The sequence below is a fragment of the Euleptes europaea genome, chromosome 9 (genome assembly GCF_029931775.1).
Source record: "Euleptes europaea isolate rEulEur1 chromosome 9, rEulEur1.hap1, whole genome shotgun sequence".
NCBI lineage: Eukaryota > Metazoa > Chordata > Lepidosauria > Squamata > Sphaerodactylidae > Euleptes > Euleptes europaea.
This window is the reverse complement of record NC_079320.1, coordinates 84,483,506-84,496,559: the sequence shown is the minus strand read 5'-3', so window position 1 is coordinate 84,496,559 and position 13,054 is coordinate 84,483,506. Positions and strand designations below refer to the sequence as shown.

Here is a 13,054-nt window from a genome sequence, read left to right as displayed (position 1 = left end):
CGGAGAGTAAAGCAGAGGTGGGTGAAGACAGTACCGCAATTTGCTGTCGGTGCTGATCGCATTTAGGGTTGTCAAAGGAGATTGTGTTCGTGTCCCAATCGATACTGGGACAGTGAACTTTAATCCAGTTAATTCCCAGGACCACCTCGAATCGAATAGGGGCTATGGTAAAGTTGATTTGTTCCCAGTGGGAGCCAATTCCCATCGCTACCCCTATAGTGCAATGATCCACTGGACCCCCTTTGAAATGGCTCCCATCCATTTGGGCAAACTGGACGGGGGCTGGTAAAGCCTCGGACTCGACTTTGAGTGCTGCAAATGTGGCAGCGCTTATGAGAGTGCGACTGCAACCAGAGTCAATAAGTGCTTTAACGGGTAATTGGGGGCCACCTTCGTGATGTTGTAGAACGGCATCTACATAAACGGTGGTTTCTACTTCTTTTATTTTGGTGGGAGCTGTCGGTTTAGCAGGAGAATCTGCAGAGGTCTGTGGAGACGCTCCACTCACCACAGACCGGAGCCGTTTTTTGACAGATCAAGGGGAGATTCCAGGTTTAAAGCCGGAGAAGTCCATGGGTTTTCTTCGTCCGAAGAGAGAAAGTTGTCCCCCAATGGGGCACTTGTAATCCGGGACCCGGCTGGGTCAGTTGATGCAGGCAGAACGGATGAGTCTCCGGCGTGAAGTGCAGAGGGTGTGGGTCTTCCCGGCGCTGCGCTGCGGGTGGCCGCGGTGCCTCTGCGTTGCGGTCGTCCCCTAGCTCGAGTTGTCGTGCTGGGACGAAAGGGTTCAGGGCGATATGGGCAGACCGCTGCAAAGTGGCCCTGTTCCCCACAAATGAGGCAGGCACCCCTTTGAAATCGGGTTTCGCGATCCTGGGGTGGACTCGTCGGCTTCCGTATAACAGGGGGTGGTGCCTTGGGTTGGGGCTTTTGGGCGCTTTTCTCCTTGTGTTTTTGGCAGACAAGGGAAATAAAGCGCCGGCGGCTTTCCACTTCTTCGGCTAATAGAATCCAATCCTCGAGAGTGTCGGGATCGCCCCGCATGTACGACCAGTTCAGGACGTCGGGGTGTAAGGCTTCCCTGAAATGGTGAATTAGGGTGGCCTCGGGCCAGCCTACAATTTTGCTCGCCAGTCTTTGAAATTCATCGGCAAATTCTCGGACTGGAGTAGAGCCCTGTCTTAGTTGTAGCAGCTCTGCTTTGGCCCGTTCCCCCAGAAAGGGATCCTCAAACCTCCTACGTAAAGCAGTCATGAAATTGTTGAGGGAACGGATAGAGCGGGATCGGGTGTCGAATTGGAGGACCATCCAGTCGACCGCTTTGCCTGTCAAAAGGGAAGCTACGTAGCGCACCCGGCTGTCCTCGGTAGGGAACAATTGTCCTTGTTCTCGCATATAACTGTCCACCTGATGCAAGAAACAGGGTAGGGCTTCAAGAGATCCATCATACGTAGTTTTCAGCTTGAGCTGTTTCCAAGGACCGAGTATCGGTTGACCCGGTTGCACAGGCTGGCCCGGTTGCACAGGTGCTCCGGGTGCAGGCAAAACGGGACCTCCGGGAGGTGGAGGTGGTGCGGGGGGTTGGACTGGTCCCCCCTGACCCGGTATTGGGACGGGCTGTGCCTGGGCCATCAGGGCTTGCTGCAACTGCCTGTTGTCCTGAAGCATTTGTTCCATTAGCTCTTGGAGTTGATCGACACGGTCAGATAACTCTCGATTCTGGGCTCGTAACAGGTGAACATCCTCTCCTGGGCCACCGGTACGATGAGGTTTACTTGTCCGGAAACTCGTGGCCCATTGAGAACTGTCCCCATATAGGTCCTCGTCTGCAGACTCTCCGGAGTCTTGACATCGGTCTGCAAGGCGGCGTGCGCGTTGGGTCGTGCGCGACGGGACAAACACCGGGGAAAAAGACAGACCTAACGGAGGGCCGCTCTTTACAGTATCCTTAGGGCGACCGCCGGTCCGCGCACGATCTGCAGCCAATTGTAACTCCTTATCCCTGGCGGCTTGGGCTTCGGCCGCCGCCTTAGCCGCATCAGCAGCTTCTTTATCCTCGAGAACTTTTCGGGCTTCAAGTTTCAGAGCTTCAGCTGCGGTAACGTGCGGTAAAAGTTCCGTTTCCAGGAGTGAGAGTATGGGGTCGGGTTCCCCGCCCAGCAATGGTTGTATCCGAACCGCGATAGCGGGTGCGTCGGCCCCAAACGTTGAGGTCAAACGTTGGGCCAAGGTGGCTATCGGAGTATCCTTTGTACAATCCACAAAGAGGAGGGCCGTATGGACAGCGACCCGCTTGGCTTCAGCTTGACAGTCAGCTGCATCGGGTATCAGGGAAAGACCTGAGGCTCCTGCCATGGTACCTTTTCCCAGGGTAGTAGGGGCCGTGAATGGGAGAGACTCACGGGCAATAAGCTCGTCCAATAATCCAGTTAGTACTTGTAAGTCCTCAGTTGCCAGCCGGGCATCATCCAGCAACTGATCAAAGTCCTGGAGATCTAATCGAGTATTAGTATCATCCGAGGTTAACATCCAGAGAACTTTCACTAGAGATTGCCACTGTGTCTGTACCAGTCCCTCCAAGCGGCAAGTCTCTAGAGTGGTTCTAAAAAGTTCAGCGACTATGTCCGGTAGAAGGGTAGGGTCCCCACATGAGGACTCCAGGGTTCCAGGAAGTAGTAGTCCCGGTTCACTCGGAGAGCGACCTCTTAGCTCCTATCCGAGTGGCAGGCGAACCCTCCAGAAGAAGAGTTGTAGGGATAGCTGTCATAATGTCAGCTCTTGACCCAAAGAACCAGAAATCACCAGAGAGACGTTAGAATCCAAGCAGATGGCTTTTACTGGTCAAATAGGTAATACAGTGCATATAGGATAAGATGACAGCTATGAGGGCCTTGCTCGTTAGTTGGCAATATAAAGCTTGAAAACGGCGGGAGATTACAGAGCACACAAAGCATAAACAGAGCATACTTTCCCAGGGGTAGTGTTCCCAGGCTTTGGTATGTGGAGTCGTCCTTGAAGTCTGGACAGTTCAGCACAGGAACAGAGGCAACAGAGAAACTGAGATAACAGCCTGACACACGGTCTGTGGTGAGTGGAGCGTCCCCACAGACCCCTGCAGAAACCCCTGCAAAACCCAAGGCTCCTGTCATGGTGAGTGAAGTCGAAAATACTGTGTATGTGGACGTAGTGTTACAACACTATAAAAAGGACCCCCAGTTACCTGTCAAAGCACTCATAGATTCCCGCTGCGGGCGCTCTTTAATCAAGGAGGCCACATTTGCAGCTCTGCAAGTCAAGTCCAAAAATCTACCGGCTCCCGTCCAATTCGCCCAAATGGACGGCAGCCACTTTAAAGGGGGGCCAGTCGACCGTCGCACACAGGGAGTAGCGATGGGCATCGGTTCCCATTGGGAGCAGATAGACTTTACCATAGCTCCAGTCCGATACGAGGTCATTTTGGGAATCAACTGGCTCAAAGGGCACAGTCCCTCCATAGACTGGGAGGCTGACACTATTACATTTACCAACCCTAAGTGTGACCAGCATCGACGCAAGGTCGCGGTTGTTCTTCCACCCGCCTCAGCCTTAGCCTCCAATGCCCTACCATCGACCCAATGTATACCGAGATTTTGAGGATGTTTTTGATGTGAAAGAATGCAATGCATTGCCCCCCCCCCCCACAAAACGGATTGTGCTATTGAAGTGGTGGGAGACTGCAAACTGACTAAAAGCAAAATTTACCCTATGAGCGTTTCCAAGCGCGCCATATTGCGAGACTTTCTAGACAAAAATCTCGCTCGGGGGTTCATTCCTAACAAACGCCACCTACTGGTGGCCAGGGGGGACCAGGCAACCCTAAATGATGAAAAGGAATACCCTTTTTTTTTACATATTAGCACGTTACAAACAAGTAACCAAAATGAGAATGTAAATAGCACCATTCTGTAACTTCTGACCTTTCTTCTGTGTAATGAAAAACATTCTATTGATGCTACTTCATTCTGCTTCAGACCTTATGGCTAAAACTTCCCGCATCATTAGCTGAAACAGATGTTGGGGTACAACATGGCTCAGTCAGGTGGTCTTAAAAATCAGGAAAGCTAACATTTGGTTTCAGGGCCTTTTGATTGTATGCCAACCTCCAGATGGGGTCTGGAGTTTCCCCAGAATTATAACTCATCTCCAGACTGCAGAGATCAGCTCCCCTGGAGAAAACAGCATCTTCAGAGGGCAAACTCTATGGTATACCATAGGTTCTAAGGGAAATCCCTCCCTAAATTCCACTTTCTACAAGCACCACGCTGAAATCTCCAGGAATTTCCCAGGCGGGAGTTGGTAGCCTTATCCAGATTATTAAGCATGGTGATTTAAGACTCCTGCTAAGTGACCTTAAACCAGATGTTGGAAAACTGGTCCGCTTCATCATTTGCTAAATAGTGAAGTAGTAAGTAAAACTGGCATATGAGGTTCTTACTGAATAACTATCAGGCTTTCAAAATCTGACATTGCTCAATCAAGTTCATCCATTTTGTTGAAGAAATTAATTTAGTTTTAATTGGCTTTTGAATAAAGGTGCAGTTAATTGTTACTATTTTGAGTGTACTGTTAATATCTTCCTTAGTGGGTTGAGCAAAGTAGTATTATGAATATTGCTTTTTAGAGTGTAAGGTAGGGCAGAGGCCACTGGGGATGAGATTATGGAACCAAGGGTGGGGTGGACCAAAACCATTTGGGAAACAGTGATTCATAGAGTGGATATATATAGTGCCACACAGTTTGCCTTACAAAGCAGCCAGAGTCTGCAGGAGAACTGATTTCCATAGTCTGGAGATTGGTTGTATTTCTGGAGATCTCCAGGCCCCACCTGGAGCCAGCCAACCCTAATTCATACATGAATGTGCAAATGGTTGTCCTATGGAGCTTTGGCAGGATTTTGTGAGGACAGCTGCAGCGTCATTCTTCAGTGGATGCCATTTCAGTGTATCATGAGAGAAGGGCTGGCTTGCCCATCTCCAGGTATTTCCCCACCCAGAGCTGACAACCGTATGTTAGAGGAAGTCAAACCACTTCATAGCAAAGATGGCCCTACTGGGGTTCTTCTTCTTGGCCAGACCAAGGCAGCCCTCCCCCCAGTCCAGATTTGGGTTGGCAAGCCCACTGCAGACTTGCCAGCCAAGCCAGCCAGCAACCCCCCTTGTTTAATTTTTTTTATTAATTCCAGCGACTAGATCAGGGGTGGGGAACCTTTTTCCTGCCAAGGGCCAATTGCACATTTATAACATCATTCGGGGGCCATACCAGGTGTAGATCTCCGAGTGGGGGGGGAGAGGTTAGGGTTGCCAGGTCTCCGGCCACCACCTGGAGGTTGGTAATCCCAGGGGAGGCCTGGAGGGCATCCCCGCTCCCCCGGTCCTCCCCCCTCCCAGGCGGGAGGGCAGCCAGCGGTGGGCCCGAGCAAACGAGGTGCCAGGGGGGCGCAGTCCATGGTCAATCGGCAAGGGAGGAAGGAAGGAAAACAGAGAAAGAGGAAAAGGGAGAGAGGGAGAAATAAATGGAAAGAGGGGGAGAAAGAAAATGACCGAGGGAGACAGACAAAGAAAGAGACAGAAAGAGAGGGAGAGAGAAAAGCCTCCCCCCCTTACACACCCACATGCCGGCCCCACACAACCTGGCCCCAGGCTCCATGCCCTCCCCCCCAGAGTCCACAAAAGGCCCTCCAAAACCCGATCGGCTTCTGCGCGCATGCTGTGCCGCCGGGAGCCGTGGGCCTCTTCCCCCCTCCCTCTCGCTGCTCAACAGCCGACAGGCAGCGAGAGGGGCTTACAGTGTGCCCTGGCGGCTATAGGGGGCAGCCTTGGGGGAAGCATCCCTCCTCCTCTCGCCGACTAACAGCTGTCAGTTGGTGAGAGGAGGTCCAAAGGGCGCTGGAGCGCATCTGCAAGCCGTGGCCCCAGGAACACCCTCAGGGAGGGCTGCCCTGCCTTGCCCCTCCGCGGCAGGGCCCTGGAGCTCCCGAGGGCCACAAAAAATGGCCTCGGGGGCCGCATATGGCCCCCGGGCCTGAGGTTCCCCATCCCTGGACTAGATACAAACTTTCCAGAAGACACATGCAAAGTCAATTAATGATATTATTGTTTTACTTAAAATACAACCATACTTAAAACAATAACAATAAGACTGTTAAGTAAAAGGAAATACTGTAAGTATGTTATTGTTGTAAGCTTGATTGTCTTTTAAGTAAAAAAACAATATCATTAATTGACTTTACCTGTGTCTTCTGTAAAATTTGTATCTCTAGTATCTGGCATTACATTTTATGGCATTTATTTATTTATTTACACATCGCCCGGCCCAACCAAGTGACATTTATGTCATATCCGGCCCTCCTAACAAATGAGTTCAACACCCCTGGCATAGATTGTAAAATCTATTACCAATTACTCAAACATCTGGTCAGATTGGTTCTAGTTGTAATACTGGTTTGTATACATCTCTCATATACAATGTGTGCAGGTATCAACCTAGTAGAGCAGTGGGGGATATGACTGCTGGTGGTTAGAAGAGACAGCGCTAGCTTGGGTCTGGCTCGTTATAAAGTAGCTTAATGTGTATGTCATCATGTGAGCAAGCTAACACCTGGGGATGCAGGGCCTCTCTCTGGGCATCTGATTTATGGTTGGCAGCTCTATTGTCTGCTGTTGTGCAAGTGTCTATTTGCTTTCATTGTGCTCTGCTTGTATATCTGTAAGTAAAACCAATACTCCAAAGATGCCATAAGCCTCCAGTCCTCTCTCTTCCAAAGGAAATTAACCCCTGTGGCACTGCCCTTGAAACTTCTCACCCTTCATGGGGTTGGCAGCTCTGGGTTAGGAAATACCTAGAGATTTTGGGGGTGGAGCCTGAGGAGGCGGGGTTTGGGGAGGGGAGGAGCTTCAGTGGGGTTTAATGCAATAGAGTCCACCTTCCAAAGCAGCCATTTTCTCCAGGTGAACAGATCTCTGTCACCTGGAGATCAATTGTAATAGTGGGAGATCTCCAGCCACCACCTGGAGGTTGGCAACCCATCCATTCAGGAAAGCTGGGAGCACATCCGCTAGCTGAATGAGAGCTGAACTGAGCTTCTGACTTCCTACCTTACGGGTATTTAAGCCTGGGTGTGGCCAGAGGCACTATCCAAAGGGTAAGAGCCAAAGGGATCTTGGCCCTTGGATCGTAGCCAATAGCTTGCAACCTGTGGCCTTGGGTGGATGCAAGACCAGCCCTGGAGTTGGAGTTGAACCATATTCTTTTGTTGTTGTTGTTCACATATATATATTTACTTCGTAAGATGCCTTGAGTCCAATACAGAAATTAAAAAAAAATACACAGAGTGTGACACTAAGATGTGAACAGTCTCTGTCTTTAATAATCAGGGGATCTTTCTTTTCTTTCTTTTTTTATGATTGTGGGTGAACTTTTTACCAGAGCTTGATTATAATTTGGCAGAGTCCTCCAGCCAGAGACAATTGCTTCAGGGGCTGGGACTGGCCCTGGCCACATCTTGCTATCTGGCTACCCCTACATTAGCTGACTTACCAGTTCCCGCAAACGTCAGCATTTCTGCCTGCTTTCCTCATGGAAGACAGTCCTCTTGTTAGCCAAGTCTAGGGAATTACTGCTTGTCCCTCAGAAAGTGTGCTGACTACAGTAAATAGACCTCGCACATGTTTGGCCTTGGTCTGTTGACACTGGAGGTAAGAGTAGTTTATTCTGTCTGGAAGGAGACAGCTGTGTTTTTCTTCTGGAGGCACCCTCCACACATGTACACACAAACACACACACCACACACATGCCTTGTCCTAGAGGGCAATGGGTAGTTTCATACCTTCTGTATGAGGTGGAGCTGAATACAGAGCAAGCGTGGCATCCGGCTTCACTATAATGTCTGCCTTGCGTGCTGGCAGCCAGATGCGAATGCGACTGCTCTGAGGCTGTCTCACAAACACAGAGCATGCGTCTCCAAGACAAGCAATTATCATTTTGAGTGTGAAGGGGGCACCGAGTGATGATTGCTAGAAGTAGAACAGAGCTGTCCTTTTGTGAACACAATTTTTTTCCAGGTCCAACTCTGTGGGTTTTTTCTGGAACAAACTTTGGATTCTTCGAAGTTAAAGTTCAATGATCCCATAGGAAAAAAAAAACTTGTTTGGACAAAAGCTGCCAGAGGATTCTTAAAAGGGAAGGGTCTGCCTGCCCGACACATGCAATCTGAAGCATTTTGTGGCAGTCCTGGCCTCTGTCAGAATTTGTCTAGCTATACTCAACTAGTCTCATTGCAGAGCATCATTACCCACAGGAGGGTTTCTTCCTTCCTTCAGGGTGTAAAAATTCTCGGGGGGGGGGGAATAAAGATGTGGAGTAGGGTCACCAACCTCCAGGTGCTGGCTGGAGATCTCCCATTATTACAACTGATCTCCAGCTGATAGAAATCAGTTCCCCTGGAGAAAATGGCTGCTTTGGCCATTGGACTGTATGGCATTGAAGTCCCTCCCTTCTCCAAACCCTGCCATCCTCAGACTCCAGCCCCAAAATCTCCAGGTATTTTCCAACCTGGAGCTGCAACCCTAATTTGGAGTAATAGATAACAAAGCAAATTAATCTAACTATGTTCAGAGCATTTTCATTTACCAAAACTCACTGCTGATTTAGTTCATCAGAATTTTTTTTCTCTGGTGGGTGGGGTTTGAAACAACAATCCAACGATGTGGAGGATGGCATAGGGCTGCCAGTCTCCCAGTAGGTCCTGGACAGCTCTCGGAATTACAACAGATTTCCAGAGCACAGAGATCTGTTCCCCCGGAGAAATTGGCTGCTTTGGAGGGTGAACTCTATGGCATTACATCCTGCTGAGCTCCTTCCCCAGATCCCACCCTCAAATCTCCATGAATTTCCCAGTCCAGAGTTGGCAACCCTAACTGGGTGTGGAAACACTTCTTAAGAGTGTCTAGTGGTGAAATGTGGAATTATATTTGTTGACTGAAAGGATCTGTGTCATCCATTTTTCTAATATTAATTCCTAACACACCTAAAGCAATGGAGGGCCTGTGGCATATACTGCCTGGGATATTCCAGGCATGTCACTTTCTAAACAGCCAGCTTCTATTTTTAAAAAATCAAGTTCCTGCCCATTTTACTTCAGGAAATAAACATCTGGCTAGCCTTCCACCCAATGTCCTGATTTAAATCATGTTGGGTGAGGATGAAATCTAGATTTGGTCAGGGTTGGTTAATGGTATTCTGTCACCCAAGTAAAGTACACCCATCCTCTCTTGGGCCTCCACTGCTTGTAGGGTTGCCAGGCGCCCTATTCTCTCTGGTTGTACCCAGAAGTGACATTGTGATAAGGTTGCCAGGTCCCCACTGTACACTGACTACTTTAAGTGTTCAAAGCACTTCAAGCAATGTTCTCTCAATATTCCCCACAACTCTGTAAAGTAGGGCAGCCAGTTACCCCCTGGTCACCAGTGGGGTATGGGCGGATAGGGTTGCCAGGTCCAGGTTGGGAAAATGATTGTTCCTTTGAGTAGGCTGTGTGTGGGGCCCTGGTCTGAATTGCATTCACACATTGGCTACTCAAAGGTAAGAAAGCCTGTATGCAGGTTGATTTGGATTGGGCTTGCACGCAGACTTGTAGGGATGCCAGCCTCCAGGTGGGTTGCCAGATGCCTGCTAATGGTGGCCAATTGCCCAGCTATTAACAAGCCTGTAGGGTTGTGCATATCGATAAACCCGAACCAAAAATAAACCCAAATTAGCCGTTTCAGTAAATTTCAGGTTTAGGGTTTACCAAATGCAAAAACCTGGGGATAAAGCTGAAGCCGAATAGGCGATTCCCAAAAAAGCCAAATAGATATTTGGCTTTTCAGGTGTGGCTATTCACCTTTGCTCAGAGCCATGGCTCCGTGCTTTCTCCCCTTTTTCTTTCTCTTTTTGACTGGTTTTTTTAGGACCCCATAGTTGGGGCCCTTTTGAGATTAAAAGATAGGGCTCATCCAGTCCCATCTGGAGGAATATACCCTCCAACTTTGTGACGGAAGGAGTTGTGCCAATGGAGAGTTCAGCCAGACCGTGTTCTGCTCCTGTTGTTCCAGTGGTAATGAGGACGGGGGGGTTGACTGAAGAAAGCTGAACTTCTGTAAAGCCATCTTTGAGCGGGCTAATGGTTGTATTAGACAATTGTCCTGGGAGAGAAATTTTCTTTCCCTCTTCAAACGGGCGGGTTGCTATTCGATGCAGGTATCCATAACCGATGCCACAGCCTAGGCTGCCTTCTCTGCCCCATGAGGAGTTTGGGGTAATAATCACCTCCCGGCAATTATCTGTACCAGTGTTGTACACATAAAGTTTTAATGGTTTGCTTTCGTGCGTCTTGATAAGGGAGAATAAGTTTTCAGTCTCATTCATGACAGTATCCGCTCCGATTATGTAGTCGCTGTGAGAACTAAGACCTGCCAGTGCCGCAGGAGAATTTGGTTCAACTTCCAGCACATGCCAGACATTTTCGTTGGCCCCGTCAAAGCTGCAAAAGCGAATGCTGACCCCCAGAAGGCCCTGCCCACCCCACATATTGCTGGGAGTCACGGACGTCTCCCTGAGCTCCAGCGTCTTGCTGCTGTGGAGCAGCATCTTGACAGGCTTCTCCACGTTTGCTTTCAACAGGTCCTTGAGGGTGTCATTGTCTTTATTTAGTCTTGATTCGTTAATAGAAACAATAAAATCAAAGAATGGCTCCAGCCCAGCTCTGTGTCCCGGTGAATTTTCTTGCACTCGCAGGACATGGTGCCCCCGCCGGGGATCTCCACGCTCTGTGACAAGCCCATGGCTCAAGCCCGCCACCGGCGGCCTCCTCCTTCCCTTCGCCGCCACACAAAGGACATGGCACTCGGTGGGTCTGGCCTGGTGCGCAGGAGGCTGGGAAAGCGGAGGGCCTCGGCCAGGGCGGCTCGACGAGCAGCGCCACCTACTGGAAGGAGCCGGGAAACGCCGAGCTTAACGCGCCCTTAGGAGCACGGAGGATCAGGCGGCTGTAACTCTTCTCAGAATTGCACTGTTACCATTGCTCTTTTCTAATAGCAGAAGTCTTGGATTACAAACAAAGGCACAATTGTGGGAAAACTGGTCGATGGCAAAGAGTGTGGGACATTCCAAATATTTTCCCTGGCAACATAATTAAAGAAAGCAAGATGATTATGATTTTCTGCCTCTTCAAATTTAGAACTGCTTTTCAGAAGCCTTGCTGAATGCATGCAGGAGGTGATGGGATCACACCTGCTAGTCTTGCCCCAACCACCATGCTTGGCAGAGTTAGGAATTGGTGACATATTCCCCAGATGTTCTCTGGACTGGAATATTAGATGACATTCTGTGAATGCCTGGTTGGCATTCCACAGACCAGGTGCCCAAAGGCACCTCTGACGGAGCATGCACAGTTCTTCAGTGTTCATGTCTTACACTGAAGAAACTCTTGATGATTGCTGTGAACTACACAACCAATCAAGCAGCAGATATGTTGGGTAGGCTGGCCATTCCCCCAGTGGGAGTGGGGGATCTCCCACCCACAGCTCCCATTACCTGCCACCACTCTAAGAGGCAGCGGGAGAAAAGGCGAGAGTTGCCAGGTCTCCCCTGGAGGAGGCATTAGTTCAAAAAGCTCATGGAACAGGTTTCAGATATTGTTGAATCCTGGCAACGGTCTTTGCCTTAAAATTTTTAGTGTTGTACTGTAGTGTTGTATCCATCACAAGAAAGCAGAATCCTGCTATTTGGCTCATCCTTCACCTGCTGTGGCAAATTGCACTTCTCCAGAAGCTGCCTTCTTTCTACTCATGCATTTCTGTGCCTCCCACTTCTCAAAGTAGTAGGAACTTCCAGAGACAGCTGTTGCAGTTTCCTTGTGAGCAGGGAGGGTATTGCAGACTTACTGCGCAACTCTTCCTGGTTTGCAATTCTGGTGTTTCACATGAGGCAAGGTGGGAGGGCGAAGGTGCATGCAACCCCTAAGACTTTGATGTGTTGCTTGTAATAGCTAAATGCAGCCCAATTCATAATAGGCTCAGAAGCTGCTGCTAAGCATACTGGATGATTTCCACTAGTGTGTGCCAGGACAGAGGTAGGATTGCTCATGGTAGGGCCTGGAGATCTCCCAGAATTACAACTGAACTCCATACAACAGAGATCTGTCCACCTGGAGAAAATAACTGCTTTGTAAGGTGGACTCTATGCCATTTATACTGTGATGAGGTTCCTCCCCTCCCCAACCCCACACTCCTGTGGCTCCACCCCCAAACATCTCAGAATTTCCCAAGCCAGAGTTGGCAACACTACATAGAGGCCTCCAAGTCAGGAGACTGATCCAGGAGATTGGGTTAATTTAATGAGAGCCTTCAGCCATCTAGGTAATTTATTCCATTTTCCCAGGCCACTTCATGATTGGACCTGGACACTTCACCCATCCCTCAACGTTTCCTGTCGCTGATTGTGTCTCACTGTTGTCCATTGCAAGAAAATAAGTTGATACCATTGCTTTAGAACATGACCATAAAAGAAGCGCATGAATGAAGAGTCACTTCTGTGTGTGTTTACAAAAGAGATGTACATATCTGAGGGGACATGCTTAACATGACATGCCACAATTCTTGTGTTGCAATTGTTGGTTCTTATGTTATTGCTCAAGTATGCATTCCAGGCTGAGCCAGAAGAGATTGTACTTTTCTTTTTTTAAGAGTATGAATAGAAAATATTCTCTAGACTGGAGCAACTGAGAAGTCTTTAACAACTGTTTTGCATGGACAGTGGGCTGCTGCTACTGCTACTGCCATGGCAGGCCACTGCTAAAAGTATGTGAGAATTTTGTAAAAAGAAACCATGGGATTATTTATCAAGCTGAAGTAATACAGAGGCTTTGGTGCTGCAGCTGATGGGGAGGCAGGTTTGACCAAATATAACATCTGCACACACTGTAATCCAGAGTGTCCAGCTGTTCGGAACACTTTCAAACTATGTAAGTATGTAATTT

At 49.0% G+C, this 13,054-nt stretch overlaps 1 pseudogene; it reads right to left on the bottom strand.

Moving 5' to 3' along the window:
• Window positions 1-10,859, bottom strand: part of LOC130482407 (Golgi reassembly-stacking protein 2-like) — a 48,674-nt pseudogene extending 37,815 nt beyond the window's left edge.
• Between the last annotated feature and the right edge of the window lie 2,195 nt (window positions 10,860-13,054).